The sequence below is a fragment of the Elephas maximus genome, chromosome 10 (genome assembly GCF_024166365.1).
Source record: "Elephas maximus indicus isolate mEleMax1 chromosome 10, mEleMax1 primary haplotype, whole genome shotgun sequence".
Lineage (NCBI taxonomy): Eukaryota > Metazoa > Chordata > Mammalia > Proboscidea > Elephantidae > Elephas > Elephas maximus.
The window spans coordinates 1,562,356-1,576,625 of NC_064828.1; positions in this window are offsets into that span (position 1 = coordinate 1,562,356).

Consider the following 14,270-nt stretch of genomic DNA (forward strand, 5'->3'; position numbering starts at 1 on the left):
CGATGTGATTTGATGCGATTCGACGTGATTCGATGTGATTCGACGCTATTCAGTGACAGTCGGCGTGATTCTGCTTGATTCAGCTCGATTAGGTGCGAATCGGCTCTATATGGCTCCTTTACGTCTCTATTCGGCTCCATTCAGCTCTGTTTTCTCTATTCGTCTCTATTGGGCCTCTTCGTCTCTAATCGACTCTATTCGAGTCTATTCGACCCTACTCTTTTCTACTCTATTCTATTCCTTCTATTCTGTTCTAATCTCTTCTATTCTAGTCTACTCTATTCTATTCCACCCTCCTCTCCGCTTCTCTAATCTATACGTTTGGATTGGATTGGATGCATTGAACGGGACTCGACGTGACTAAGCTTGAATCAGCTCGATTCGATTCCATTTGGCTCTATTCGGTTCGTTTGGCTTGAATTGCTTCGATTCTGCTCAATTCCGCCTCTTTCGGCCCTATTCTGCTCTATTCGACTCTTCTCTACTCTTTTTGTCTCTATTTGACTCCATTCTACTCCATTCTATTTATTCCACACCATTCTACACTATTCTGCTCTACTCTATCCTACACCACTCTAATTGACTCGAATCGATTAGACGTGATTCCTCTCATTTCGACTCCATTCGGCTCTATTCAGCTGTATTCGCGTCTACCCTATTCTACACTAGCCTACTCTATCGTCCTCTAGTCTACTCTTCTCTACTTTCTTTATTCTTCCTATTCTGTTCTGTTCTATTCTACTCCATTCTACTCTATGCTACCCTACCCTATGCTACCCAACTCTAATCTATTCTAATCCATTTGATTGGATTGGATTCAACCCATTTGGACACGATTCGGCTCAGTTTGGCTCTATTTAGCTCTGTTCGAATCTATTCTTCTCTACTCTGTTTCCCTCTACGCTACTCTAGCCTACTGTTTTCTGTATTCGTTCTGTACTGTTCTGTTCTCTTCTGTTTTATTCTATGCTACTCTACTCTATTCCACCCTGCCATACCCGAACCTCCCCTACTCTAATCTGTTCAATTCGATTCCATGAATTTGGACACGATTCAGGTCGAATTGGTTCGATTCATGTCCATTCGGCTCCACTTGGCTCGAAGAGTGTCGATTCAGCTGGATTAGGCTCAATTCGGCTCGATTCGGCCCTCTTCGGCCCTCTTCAGCACTATTCGGCTCTATTCGGCTCTTTTCTCCCCTTTTCGACTCCATTCGATTGTGTTGCACAGCATTCTACTCCACTCAACACTGTTTTACTCTACCCTACCCTAATTGACTGGAATTGGTTCGAGGGGATTCAACGCGATTTGCCTTGTTTCTTCTCCATTTGGCTCGATTCGACTCTATTCGACTCTGTTCTACTCTACACTATTCTGCTCTGCTCTAACCTTTTGGACTCGATTCTCTTGTATTCTTTTTATTCTCTTTTACTGTGTTCAATTCTCTTCTACTCTATTTTAACCAACCCTACTCTAATCTATTCCACTGGATTCGATTCCACGCATTTCGATGCGATTCGGCTCCAGTCGGCTCCGTTGTACTCCATTCATCCCTCTTGGGCTCCAATCGGTTCGATTCAGTTCTAATCGGCTCCATTTCGCCCTGGTCAGCTCTATTCAGCTTGAATAGGCTCTACTCAACTCTATATGGCTCTATGAGTCTACTCAACTCTATTATCTCTTTTCAACTCCATTCTACTCCATCCGACTGTATTCTTCTCTAGTCTATTGTCTTGTACTCTACCCTTCTCTCGATTCGATTGGATTGGACTTGAATGGATGGGATTCAATGCAATTCAACGGGATTCGACGAGATCCAGCATGATTCCGCGGGATTCGGCGCCATTCATCTTGATTTCTATCACGTTGGGTCTTTTGGGCTCTATTTTGCTCTAGCCGGCAATATTCAACTCTATTCTTCTAGACTCTGCACTACTCGACCCTATTCTATTCTTTCAGTTCTCTTCTATCCTGTTCTGTTCTACTGCATTTTGGTCTATCCTACCCTACTCTAACTTAGTCTACTGTAATCTGTTCTATTCTATTCAACAGACTTGAACGGGATTCGACCTGATTCAGGTCATATCGGCTCGAATCAGCTCCTTTTTGTGCGAATTCAACTCGATTCGGCTGGACTTGGCCCTTTTCCTCTCTATTCGGCTCTTTTCGGCAGGATTTGACTCGATTTGACTCTAGTCTACTCTTCTCTATTCTTTCTGGTCTATTCTAATCTATTCTTTTCTACCCTCCCCTCCCCTCATCTTACCTGCCCTACACTAAACTAGTGGATTGGATTCGACACTTTTCAACGCGATTCGACATGATTCTTCTCGATTCACCTCGAATTTGGTGGATTCGGCTGCATTCAGCTCTCTTTGGCTCTATTCAACTCTATTGGACTCTATTCTACTGTACTCGTCTCTACTTCATTCTATTCGATTCTTTCTCTTGTGTTCTGTTCTGTTCTAGTCTAACCCCTCCTACTCTACCCTCCTCTACTCTAATCTATTCCATTCGATTCAATGCCTTTCAAGGCGATTCCATGGGATTAGGCTTGAATTTGGCTTGATTTAGCTCTCTTTGGCTTGAATCGGGTCAATTTGGCTCGATTCTGCTCGATTCAGCATCATTAGGCTCGATCCAAACTTATCCGGCCCTGTTCAGCTCTATTCAACTCTTTTCTACTTTATTCGTCTCTATTTGGCTCCATTCGACTCCATTCCACACCATTCCACTCTGTTCGACTCCATTCTACACTATTCTCTTCTCTTCTCCCCCACCCTACTCTAATCTAATTGATTCATTGAGATTTGTCTCATGTCCTCTCCATTCGACTCGATTCAGCTCGAATGGGATCTATTCATCTCTATTCTGCACTACTCGACTCTGACTAGTCTACTCTACTCCACTCTACTCCATTCTACTCTTTGTATTCTCTTCTACTCTACGCTTCTCTAGTCTATTCCTCTGTGCCCTACCCTATTGAATCCCAGCCTAACCTACACTACTCTAAGCTGTTCTATTGAATTCGATTGCATTCGATTCGACCCGATTGGACACAATTGGACGGGATTCGGTGAGATTTCATGAGATCCGATGGGTTTTGGTGGGATTGGATGGACTTCGACGAGATTCGATGCAATAGGATGCGATTAGGTGCGATTTGGCTCGATCTAGCTTGGCTCATTTTCTTGGTCTCTATTTGGCTCATTCCAGCTCCATTCGGCTCCATTCAGCTCGAATCTGGTCGATTTGACTTGATTGGGCTCGATTGGGCTCGATTGGGCTCGACTCAGCCCTAGATGTCCCTATTCGGTGCTATTCCGCTCTATTCAACTCTTTTCTAGTCTATTCATCTCGGTTTGACTGCATTTGACTCCATTCCACACCATTCTACGCTCTTCTATTCTACAGAACCCTATCCCGCCCGAGTCTTTCCTCATCTAGTCTCTTCTTTTCGATTCTGTTGTATTGGATTCTCGTTTTCTCTTTTCTCTATCCCATGCGATGCTACTCTACCATACCCTACACGAAACTAAGCTATCCTGACTTATCCTCTTCTCTTCTATTGGATTCTGTTTTCTCTGTTCTACCGTCTGCTACCCTACCTTATGACACCCTACTGTACCATACCCTACTCCATGGGGGTACTCAAGAAGGGTACTAGTTTGGAAAAGGGACTACCTCAGGCAAGGGGACTAGTTCAGGCTACTAGTTAGGGCCACTGTACTAGTTAAGAGTACTAGTTCATGGACGGGTACTAGTTAAGGCTACTAGGAAAGCAAGGTACAAGTGAAGGCTACGACTTCAGGCAAGTGTGTTAGTTTAGGCTACTAGTTGATGCAAGGGTACAAGTTCATACTACTAATTAAGGCCAGGGTACTAGTTAAGGCAACTGGTCAAGGCAAGGGTAGTAGTTATGGGTAGCGATAAGGCCAGGGTACTAGTTAAGACTACTAGTTAATGCCAGGGTACTAGTGGAGGCAAGGGTACGAGTGACGGCCAGGGTACTAGTTAAGGCTGGGCTACTAGTCCATGCAAGGCTACTCCTTCAGTGTACTAGTTAAGGTTTTGCTACTAGTTAAGAGGACTAGTAAGGCAAGGGTAGACGTTAAGACTGTTCCTTAAGGCAAGGCGACTAGTTAAGGGTACTAGTTACCACAAGGCTTCTAGTTCAGAATACTAGTTAGGGCCACTGTACTAGTTCAGAGTACTAGTTAAGGCTACTAGGAAGGCAAGGAACGTGTTAAGGCCACTACTTCAGGCAAGAGTCCTAGTTAAGTCTACTAGTCGATGCAAGGGTACATGTTAATACTACTGGCTAAGCCCAGGTTGCTAGGTAAGGCAACTGGTTAAGGCAAGGGTAGTAGTTATGGGTACTGATAAGGCCAGGGTACTAGTTAAGACTACTAGTTAATGCAAGGGTACTAGTTAAGGGTACTTGTTCAGGCAAGGGTAGCCATTAAGACTATTCCTTAAGGCAAGGCTCCTAGTTAAGGGTACTAGTTAGGACAAGGCTACCAGTTCAGGAGACTAGTTAGGGGCACTGTACTAGTTAAGAGTACTAGTAAAGGCACGTGTGCTAGTTAAGGCTGCTAGTTAAGGCAAGGTAGAAATAAAGGCCACTGCTTAAGGCAGGAGTACTAGTTAAGGCTACTAGTTGATGCAAGATTACAAGTGAATACTACTAGTTAGGGCCAGGGTACTAGTTAAGGCAACTGGTTACGGCAAGGGTAGTAGTTCTGGGTACTGATACGGCCAGGGTACTAGTTCAGACTAAATGCGAGGGTACTAGTTAAGGGTACTAGTTAAGGCTACCAGTGAAGGCCAGGGTCTTAGTTAAGGTTACTGGCGAAGGCCAGGGTACTAGTGAAGGCAAGGCTACTAGTTAAGGGTACTAGTTTAGAGAAGGCTACTAGTTCAGGATACTAGTTAGGGGCACTGTACTAGTTAAGAGTACTAGCTAAGGCACGAGTACTAGTTCAGGCCACTACTTAAGGCAAGAGTACTAGTTAAGGCTACTATTGGATGCAAGTTTACAAGTTGATACTTCTCGTTAAGGCCGGGGTATTACTTAAGGCAACTGGTTAAGGCAAGGGTACTAGTTAAGGCAAGGCTACTAGTTAGGGGTAGTAGTTAAGGCTTGGCTACTAGTTAAGGGTACTAGGAAGGCAAGGGCAGACGTTAAGACGATTACTTAAAGCAAGGCTACTAGTTCAGGGTACTAATTCAGACAAGGCTACTAGTTCAGGCTGCTCGTTCTGGCCGCTGTACTAGTTAAGAGTACTAGTTAAGGCATAGGTACTAGTTAAGGATACTAGTTAAGGCAAGGTACAAGTGAAGGCTACTACTTAAGGCAAGGCGACTAGTTTAGGCTACCAGTGGATTCAAGGGTACAAGTGAATACTACTAGTTCAGACCAGGGTACCAGTTAAGGCAGCTGGTTAAGGCCAGGGTAGGACTTATGGGGACTGAGAAGGCCAGGTACTAGTTAAGACTACTAGTTAATGCGAGGGTACTAGTGAAGGGTACTAGTTGAGGCAAGGGTACGAGTGAAGGCCAGGGTACTAGTTAAGGCTACTGGTGAAGGCCAGGGTCCTAGTTAAGGCTGGGCTACTAGTTCAGGGTACTAGTAAGGCAAGGGTAGACATTAAGACTATTACTTAAGGCAAGGCTACTAGTTAAGGGGAGTAGTTCAGACAAGGCTCCTAGTTCAGGATACTAGTTAAGGCAAGGGGAGTAGTTCAGATTCAGAATTTAGGGGACTTGTCAGGGCAAGGGTACTCTTCAAGGCTAGTTGTCTAGCCTACTGATCTATACCACTAGTCTGGCTAGTCCAGCTGTCTGGTCTAGGCTACTACTCTAGACTTCTCTGGTCTACTCTACTCTAGTCTGCTTTCGTCTACCCTAGTCTACCCTATCCAAAACCACCCTACCCTAACCTTTTCGAATCTATTCAATTGGATTCGATTCAAAGCATTTCAATGGGATTGGACGCGATGATGCTTGAATCGGCTCATTCGGCACCATCAGCTCGATTCAGCTCGATTTGGCTTGAATCGCTTTGATTCAGCTTGTTTCAACTCAATTCGACTTGGTTCAGCCTTATTCGGCTCGATTCGACTCTTTTCTACTCTAGTTTTCTCTATGCAACTCCATTCGACTCGATTCTACTCTATTCTGTTCTACCCTACCCTACTCTAATCTATTCTAATGGATTCGATTGGACGCTATTCGACGCGATTCATCACGTTTTGTTTCCATTGGGCTCGATTCGGCTAGAATTGGCTCTATTCAGCTCTATTCTGCACTATTCCACTCTATTCGACTCTACTCTTCTCTACTTTACTCTGCTCTACCGTACTGTGCTATCTTCTGTTCCTTCTATTATGTACTGTTCTATTCTATTCTGTTCTACCCTCCCAGCCGCTCCCCTCCCCTTCTCTAATCTTTGATTCTGTTCGAGTCATCGCATTTTCACGCCATTCGACCCGATTAGGCTTGAATCAGATCAATTCGCTTCGAGTCGGTCCGATTGGGCTCCATTTCGCTCCATTCAGCTCCAATGGCATCGATTCTGCTGGATTCTGCTCGATTAGGCCTTCTTTGGCCCTGTTCGGCCCAGCTATGCTCTATTCGACTCTTTTCTACTCGATTCGTCTCTAGTCGGCTCCGTTCTAATCCATTCCACACCATTCTGACTATTCTCCTCTATTCTCGTCTACCCTTCCCTACCCTAATCTATTCCAATGGATTCGATTGGACCCGATTCGAAGCGATTCAACGCGATTCATCTTGTTTTGTCTCCATTCGCCTCAATTCGGCTATGTTCTGCACTATCTGACTCTTTTCTACTCTATTCTATTCTGCTGGATTCTTTCTCTTCTGTTCTGTTCTCTCCTATTCTGTTGGACTCTGTTCTATCCTACCCTACCCAAGCCTACTGCACCCCACCCAAACCCACCCTACTTGAATCGATTTGATTCAATTCGATTCACTTCGACGCCATTGGACAGGATTCGACGGGATTCGACAAGGTCCGAAGGCATTTGACGGGATTCAAAGAGATTAGACGAGATTCCATACGATTCGACGTGATTCAGCAGAATTCTGGGAGATTGGACGCAATTCGAACTATTTGACGTGATGGGACGTGATTCGTCGTGATTCGACGACATTCGATGCAATCCGATGCGATCCGAAGCGATTCGACCCGGTCCGACACAAAACGATGTGATTTGATGCGATTCGACGTGATTCGATGTGATTCGACGCTATTCAGTGACAGTCGGCGTGATTCTGCTTGATTCAGCTCGATTAGGTGCGAATCGGCTCTATATGGCTCCTTTACGTCTCTATTCGGCTCCATTCAGCTCTGTTTTCTCTATTCGTCTCTATTGGGCCTCTTCGTCTCTAATCGACTCTATTCGAGTCTATTCGACCCTACTCTTTTCTACTCTATTCTATTCCTTCTATTCTGTTCTAATCTCTTCTATTCTAGTCTACTCTATTCTATTCCACCCTCCTCTCCGCTTCTCTAATCTATACGTTTGGATTGGATTGGATGCATTGAACGGGACTCGACGTGACTAAGCTTGAATCAGCTCGATTCGATTCCATTTGGCTCTATTCGGTTCGTTTGGCTTGAATTGCTTCGATTCTGCTCAATTCCGCCTCTTTCGGCCCTATTCTGCTCTATTCGACTCTTCTCTACTCTTTTTGTCTCTATTTGACTCCATTCTACTCCATTCTATTTATTCCACACCATTCTACACTATTCTGCTCTACTCTATCCTACACCACTCTAATTGACTCGAATCGATTAGACGTGATTCCTCTCATTTCGACTCCATTCGGCTCTATTCAGCTGTATTCGCGTCTACCCTATTCTACACTAGCCTACTCTATCGTCCTCTAGTCTACTCTTCTCTACTTTCTTTATTCTTCCTATTCTGTTCTGTTCTATTCTACTCCATTCTACTCTATGCTACCCTACCCTATGCTACCCAACTCTAATCTATTCTAATCCATTTGATTGGATTGGATTCAACCCATTTGGACACGATTCGGCTCAGTTTGGCTCTATTTAGCTCTGTTCGAATCTATTCTTCTCTACTCTGTTTCCCTCTACGCTACTCTAGCCTACTGTTTTCTGTATTCGTTCTGTACTGTTCTGTTCTCTTCTGTTTTATTCTATGCTACTCTACTCTATTCCACCCTGCCATACCCGAACCTCCCCTACTCTAATCTGTTCAATTCGATTCCATGAATTTGGACACGATTCAGGTCGAATTGGTTCGATTCATGTCCATTCGGCTCCACTTGGCTCGAAGAGTGTCGATTCAGCTGGATTAGGCTCAATTCGGCTCGATTCGGCCCTCTTCGGCCCTCTTCAGCACTATTCGGCTCTATTCGGCTCTTTTCTCCCCTTTTCGACTCCATTCGATTGTGTTGCACAGCATTCTACTCCACTCAACACTGTTTTACTCTACCCTACCCTAATTGACTGGAATTGGTTCGAGGGGATTCAACGCGATTTGCCTTGTTTCTTCTCCATTTGGCTCGATTCGACTCTATTCGACTCTGTTCTACTCTACACTATTCTGCTCTGCTCTAACCTTTTGGACTCGATTCTCTTGTATTCTTTTTATTCTCTTTTACTGTGTTCAATTCTCTTCTACTCTATTTTAACCAACCCTACTCTAATCTATTCCACTGGATTCGATTCCACGCATTTCGATGCGATTCGGCTCCAGTCGGCTCCGTTGTACTCCATTCATCCCTCTTGGGCTCCAATCGGTTCGATTCAGTTCTAATCGGCTCCATTTCGCCCTGGTCAGCTCTATTCAGCTTGAATAGGCTCTACTCAACTCTATATGGCTCTATGAGTCTACTCAACTCTATTATCTCTTTTCAACTCCATTCTACTCCATCCGACTGTATTCTTCTCTAGTCTATTGTCTTGTACTCTACCCTTCTCTCGATTCGATTGGATTGGACTTGAATGGATGGGATTCAATGCAATTCAACGGGATTCGACGAGATCCAGCATGATTCCGCGGGATTCGGCGCCATTCATCTTGATTTCTATCACGTTGGGTCTTTTGGGCTCTATTTTGCTCTAGCCGGCAATATTCAACTCTATTCTTCTAGACTCTGCACTACTCGACCCTATTCTATTCTTTCAGTTCTCTTCTATCCTGTTCTGTTCTACTGCATTTTGGTCTATCCTACCCTACTCTAACTTAGTCTACTGTAATCTGTTCTATTCTATTCAACAGACTTGAACGGGATTCGACCTGATTCAGGTCATATCGGCTCGAATCAGCTCCTTTTTGTGCGAATTCAACTCGATTCGGCTGGACTTGGCCCTTTTCCTCTCTATTCGGCTCTTTTCGGCAGGATTTGACTCGATTTGACTCTAGTCTACTCTTCTCTATTCTTTCTGGTCTATTCTAATCTATTCTTTTCTACCCTCCCCTCCCCTCATCTTACCTGCCCTACACTAAACTAGTGGATTGGATTCGACACTTTTCAACGCGATTCGACATGATTCTTCTCGATTCACCTCGAATTTGGTGGATTCGGCTGCATTCAGCTCTCTTTGGCTCTATTCAACTCTATTGGACTCTATTCTACTGTACTCGTCTCTACTTCATTCTATTCGATTCTTTCTCTTGTGTTCTGTTCTGTTCTAGTCTAACCCCTCCTACTCTACCCTCCTCTACTCTAATCTATTCCATTCGATTCAATGCCTTTCAAGGCGATTCCATGGGATTAGGCTTGAATTTGGCTTGATTTAGCTCTCTTTGGCTTGAATCGGGTCAATTTGGCTCGATTCTGCTCGATTCAGCATCATTAGGCTCGATCCAAACTTATCCGGCCCTGTTCAGCTCTATTCAACTCTTTTCTACTTTATTCGTCTCTATTTGGCTCCATTCGACTCCATTCCACACCATTCCACTCTGTTCGACTCCATTCTACACTATTCTCTTCTCTTCTCCCCCACCCTACTCTAATCTAATTGATTCATTGAGATTTGTCTCATGTCCTCTCCATTCGACTCGATTCAGCTCGAATGGGATCTATTCATCTCTATTCTGCACTACTCGACTCTGACTAGTCTACTCTACTCCACTCTACTCCATTCTACTCTTTGTATTCTCTTCTACTCTACGCTTCTCTAGTCTATTCCTCTGTGCCCTACCCTATTGAATCCCAGCCTAACCTACACTACTCTAAGCTGTTCTATTGAATTCGATTGCATTCGATTCGACCCGATTGGACACAATTGGACGGGATTCGGTGAGATTTCATGAGATCCGATGGGTTTTGGTGGGATTGGATGGACTTCGACGAGATTCGATGCAATAGGATGCGATTAGGTGCGATTTGGCTCGATCTAGCTTGGCTCATTTTCTTGGTCTCTATTTGGCTCATTCCAGCTCCATTCGGCTCCATTCAGCTCGAATCTGGTCGATTTGACTTGATTGGGCTCGATTGGGCTCGATTGGGCTCGACTCAGCCCTAGATGTCCCTATTCGGTGCTATTCCGCTCTATTCAACTCTTTTCTAGTCTATTCATCTCGGTTTGACTGCATTTGACTCCATTCCACACCATTCTACGCTCTTCTATTCTACAGAACCCTATCCCGCCCGAGTCTTTCCTCATCTAGTCTCTTCTTTTCGATTCTGTTGTATTGGATTCTCGTTTTCTCTTTTCTCTATCCCATGCGATGCTACTCTACCATACCCTACACGAAACTAAGCTATCCTGACTTATCCTCTTCTCTTCTATTGGATTCTGTTTTCTCTGTTCTACCGTCTGCTACCCTACCTTATGACACCCTACTGTACCATACCCTACTCCATGGGGGTACTCAAGAAGGGTACTAGTTTGGAAAAGGGACTACCTCAGGCAAGGGGACTAGTTCAGGCTACTAGTTAGGGCCACTGTACTAGTTAAGAGTACTAGTTCATGGACGGGTACTAGTTAAGGCTACTAGGAAAGCAAGGTACAAGTGAAGGCTACGACTTCAGGCAAGTGTGTTAGTTTAGGCTACTAGTTGATGCAAGGGTACAAGTTCATACTACTAATTAAGGCCAGGGTACTAGTTAAGGCAACTGGTCAAGGCAAGGGTAGTAGTTATGGGTAGCGATAAGGCCAGGGTACTAGTTAAGACTACTAGTTAATGCCAGGGTACTAGTTGAGGCAAGGGTACGAGTGACGGCCAGGGTACTAGTTAAGGCTGGGCTACTAGTCCATGCAAGGCTACTCCTTCAGTGTACTAGTTAAGGTTTTGCTACTAGTTAAGAGGACTAGTAAGGCAAGGGTAGACGTTAAGACTGTTCCTTAAGGCAAGGCGACTAGTTAAGGGTACTAGTTACCACAAGGCTTCTAGTTCAGAATACTAGTTAGGGCCACTGTACTAGTTCAGAGTACTAGTTAAGGCTACTAGGAAGGCAAGGAACGTGTTAAGGCCACTACTTCAGGCAAGAGTCCTAGTTAAGTCTACTAGTCGATGCAAGGGTACATGTTAATACTACTGGCTAAGCCCAGGTTGCTAGGTAAGGCAACTGGTTAAGGCAAGGGTAGTAGTTATGGGTACTGATAAGGCCAGGGTACTAGTTAAGACTACTAGTTAATGCAAGGGTACTAGTTAAGGGTACTTGTTCAGGCAAGGGTAGCCATTAAGACTATTCCTTAAGGCAAGGCTCCTAGTTAAGGGTACTAGTTAGGACAAGGCTACCAGTTCAGGAGACTAGTTAGGGGCACTGTACTCGTTAAGAGTACTAGTAAAGGCACGTGTGCTAGTTAAGGCTGCTAGTTAAGGCAAGGTAGAAATAAAGGCCACTGCTTAAGGCAGGAGTACTAGTTAAGGCTACTAGTTGATGCAAGATTACAAGTGAATACTACTAGTTAGGGCCAGGGTACTAGTTAAGGCAACTGGTTACGGCAAGGGTAGTAGTTCTGGGTACTGATACGGCCAGGGTACTAGTTCAGACTAAATGCGAGGGTACTAGTTAAGGGTACTAGTTAAGGCTACCAGTGAAGGCCAGGGTCTTAGTTAAGGCTACTGGCGAAGGCCAGGGTACTAGTGAAGGCAAGGCTACTAGTTAAGGGTACTAGTTTAGAGAAGGCTACTAGTTCAGGATACTAGTTAGGGGCACTGTACTAGTTAAGAGTACTAGCTAAGGCACGAGTACTAGTTCAGGCCACTACTTAAGGCAAGAGTACTAGTTAAGGCTACTATTGGATGCAAGTTTACAAGTTGATACTTCTCGTTAAGGCCGGGGTATTACTTAAGGCAACTGGTTAAGGCAAGGGTACTAGTTAAGGCAAGGCTACTAGTTAGGGGTAGTAGTTAAGGCTTGGCTACTAGTTAAGGGTACTAGGAAGGCAAGGGCAGACGTTAAGACGATTACTTAAAGCAAGGCTACTAGTTCAGGGTACTAATTCAGACAAGGCTACTAGTTCAGGCTGCTCGTTCTGGCCGCTGTACTAGTTAAGAGTACTAGTTAAGGCATAGGTACTAGTTAAGGATACTAGTTAAGGCAAGGTACAAGTGAAGGCTACTACTTAAGGCAAGGCGACTAGTTTAGGCTACCAGTGGATTCAAGGGTACAAGTGAATACTACTAGTTCAGACCAGGGTACCAGTTAAGGCAGCTGGTTAAGGCCAGGGTAGGACTTATGGGGACTGAGAAGGCCAGGTACTAGTTAAGACTACTAGTTAATGCGAGGGTACTAGTGAAGGGTACTAGTTGAGGCAAGGGTACGAGTGAAGGCCAGGGTACTAGTTAAGGCTACTGGTGAAGGCCAGGGTCCTAGTTAAGGCTGGGCTACTAGTTCAGGGTACTAGTAAGGCAAGGGTAGACATTAAGACTATTACTTAAGGCAAGGCTACTAGTTAAGGGGAGTAGTTCAGACAAGGCTCCTAGTTCAGGATACTAGTTAAGGCAAGGGGAGTAGTTCAGATTCAGAATTTAGGGGACTTGTCAGGGCAAGGGTACTCTTCAAGGCTAGTTGTCTAGCCTACTGATCTATACCACTAGTCTGGCTAGTCCAGCTGTCTGGTCTAGGCTACTACTCTAGACTTCTCTGGTCTACTCTACTCTAGTCTGCTTTCGTCTACCCTAGTCTACCCTATCCAAAACCACCCTACCCTAACCTTTTCGAATCTATTCAATTGGATTCGATTCAAAGCATTTCAATGGGATTGGACGCGATGATGCTTGAATCGGCTCATTCGGCACCATCAGCTCGATTCAGCTCGATTTGGCTTGAATCGCTTTGATTCAGCTTGTTTCAACTCAATTCGACTTGGTTCAGCCTTATTCGGCTCGATTCGACTCTTTTCTACTCTAGTTTTCTCTATGCAACTCCATTCGACTCGATTCTACTCTATTCTGTTCTACCCTACCCTACTCTAATCTATTCTAATGGATTCGATTGGACGCTATTCGACGCGATTCATCACGTTTTGTTTCCATTGGGCTCGATTCGGCTAGAATTGGCTCTATTCAGCTCTATTCTGCACTATTCCACTCTATTCGACTCTACTCTTCTCTACTTTACTCTGCTCTACCGTACTGTGCTATCTTCTGTTCCTTCTATTATGTACTGTTCTATTCTATTCTGTTCTACCCTCCCAGCCGCTCCCCTCCCCTTCTCTAATCTTTGATTCTGTTCGAGTCATCGCATTTTCACGCCATTCGACCCGATTAGGCTTGAATCAGATCAATTCGCTTCGAGTCGGTCCGATTGGGCTCCATTTCGCTCCATTCAGCTCCAATGGCATCGATTCTGCTGGATTCTGCTCGATTAGGCCTTCTTTGGCCCTGTTCGGCCCAACTATGCTCTATTCGACTCTTTTCTACTCGATTCGTCTCTAGTCGGCTCCGTTCTAATCCATTCCACACCATTCTGACTATTCTCCTCTATTCTCGTCTACCCTTCCCTACCCTAATCTATTCCAATGGATTCGATTGGACCCGATTCGAAGCGATTCAACGCGATTCATCTTGTTTTGTCTCCATTCGCCTCAATTCGGCTATGTTCTGCACTATCTGACTCTTTTCTACTCTATTCTATTCTGCTGGATTCTTTCTCTTCTGTTCTGTTCTCTCCTATTCTGTTGGACTCTGTTCTATCCTACCCTACCCAAGCCTACTGCACCCCACCCAAACCCACCCTACTTGAATCGATTTGATTCAATTCGATTCACTTCGACGCCATTGGACAGGATTCGACGGGATTCGACAAGGTCC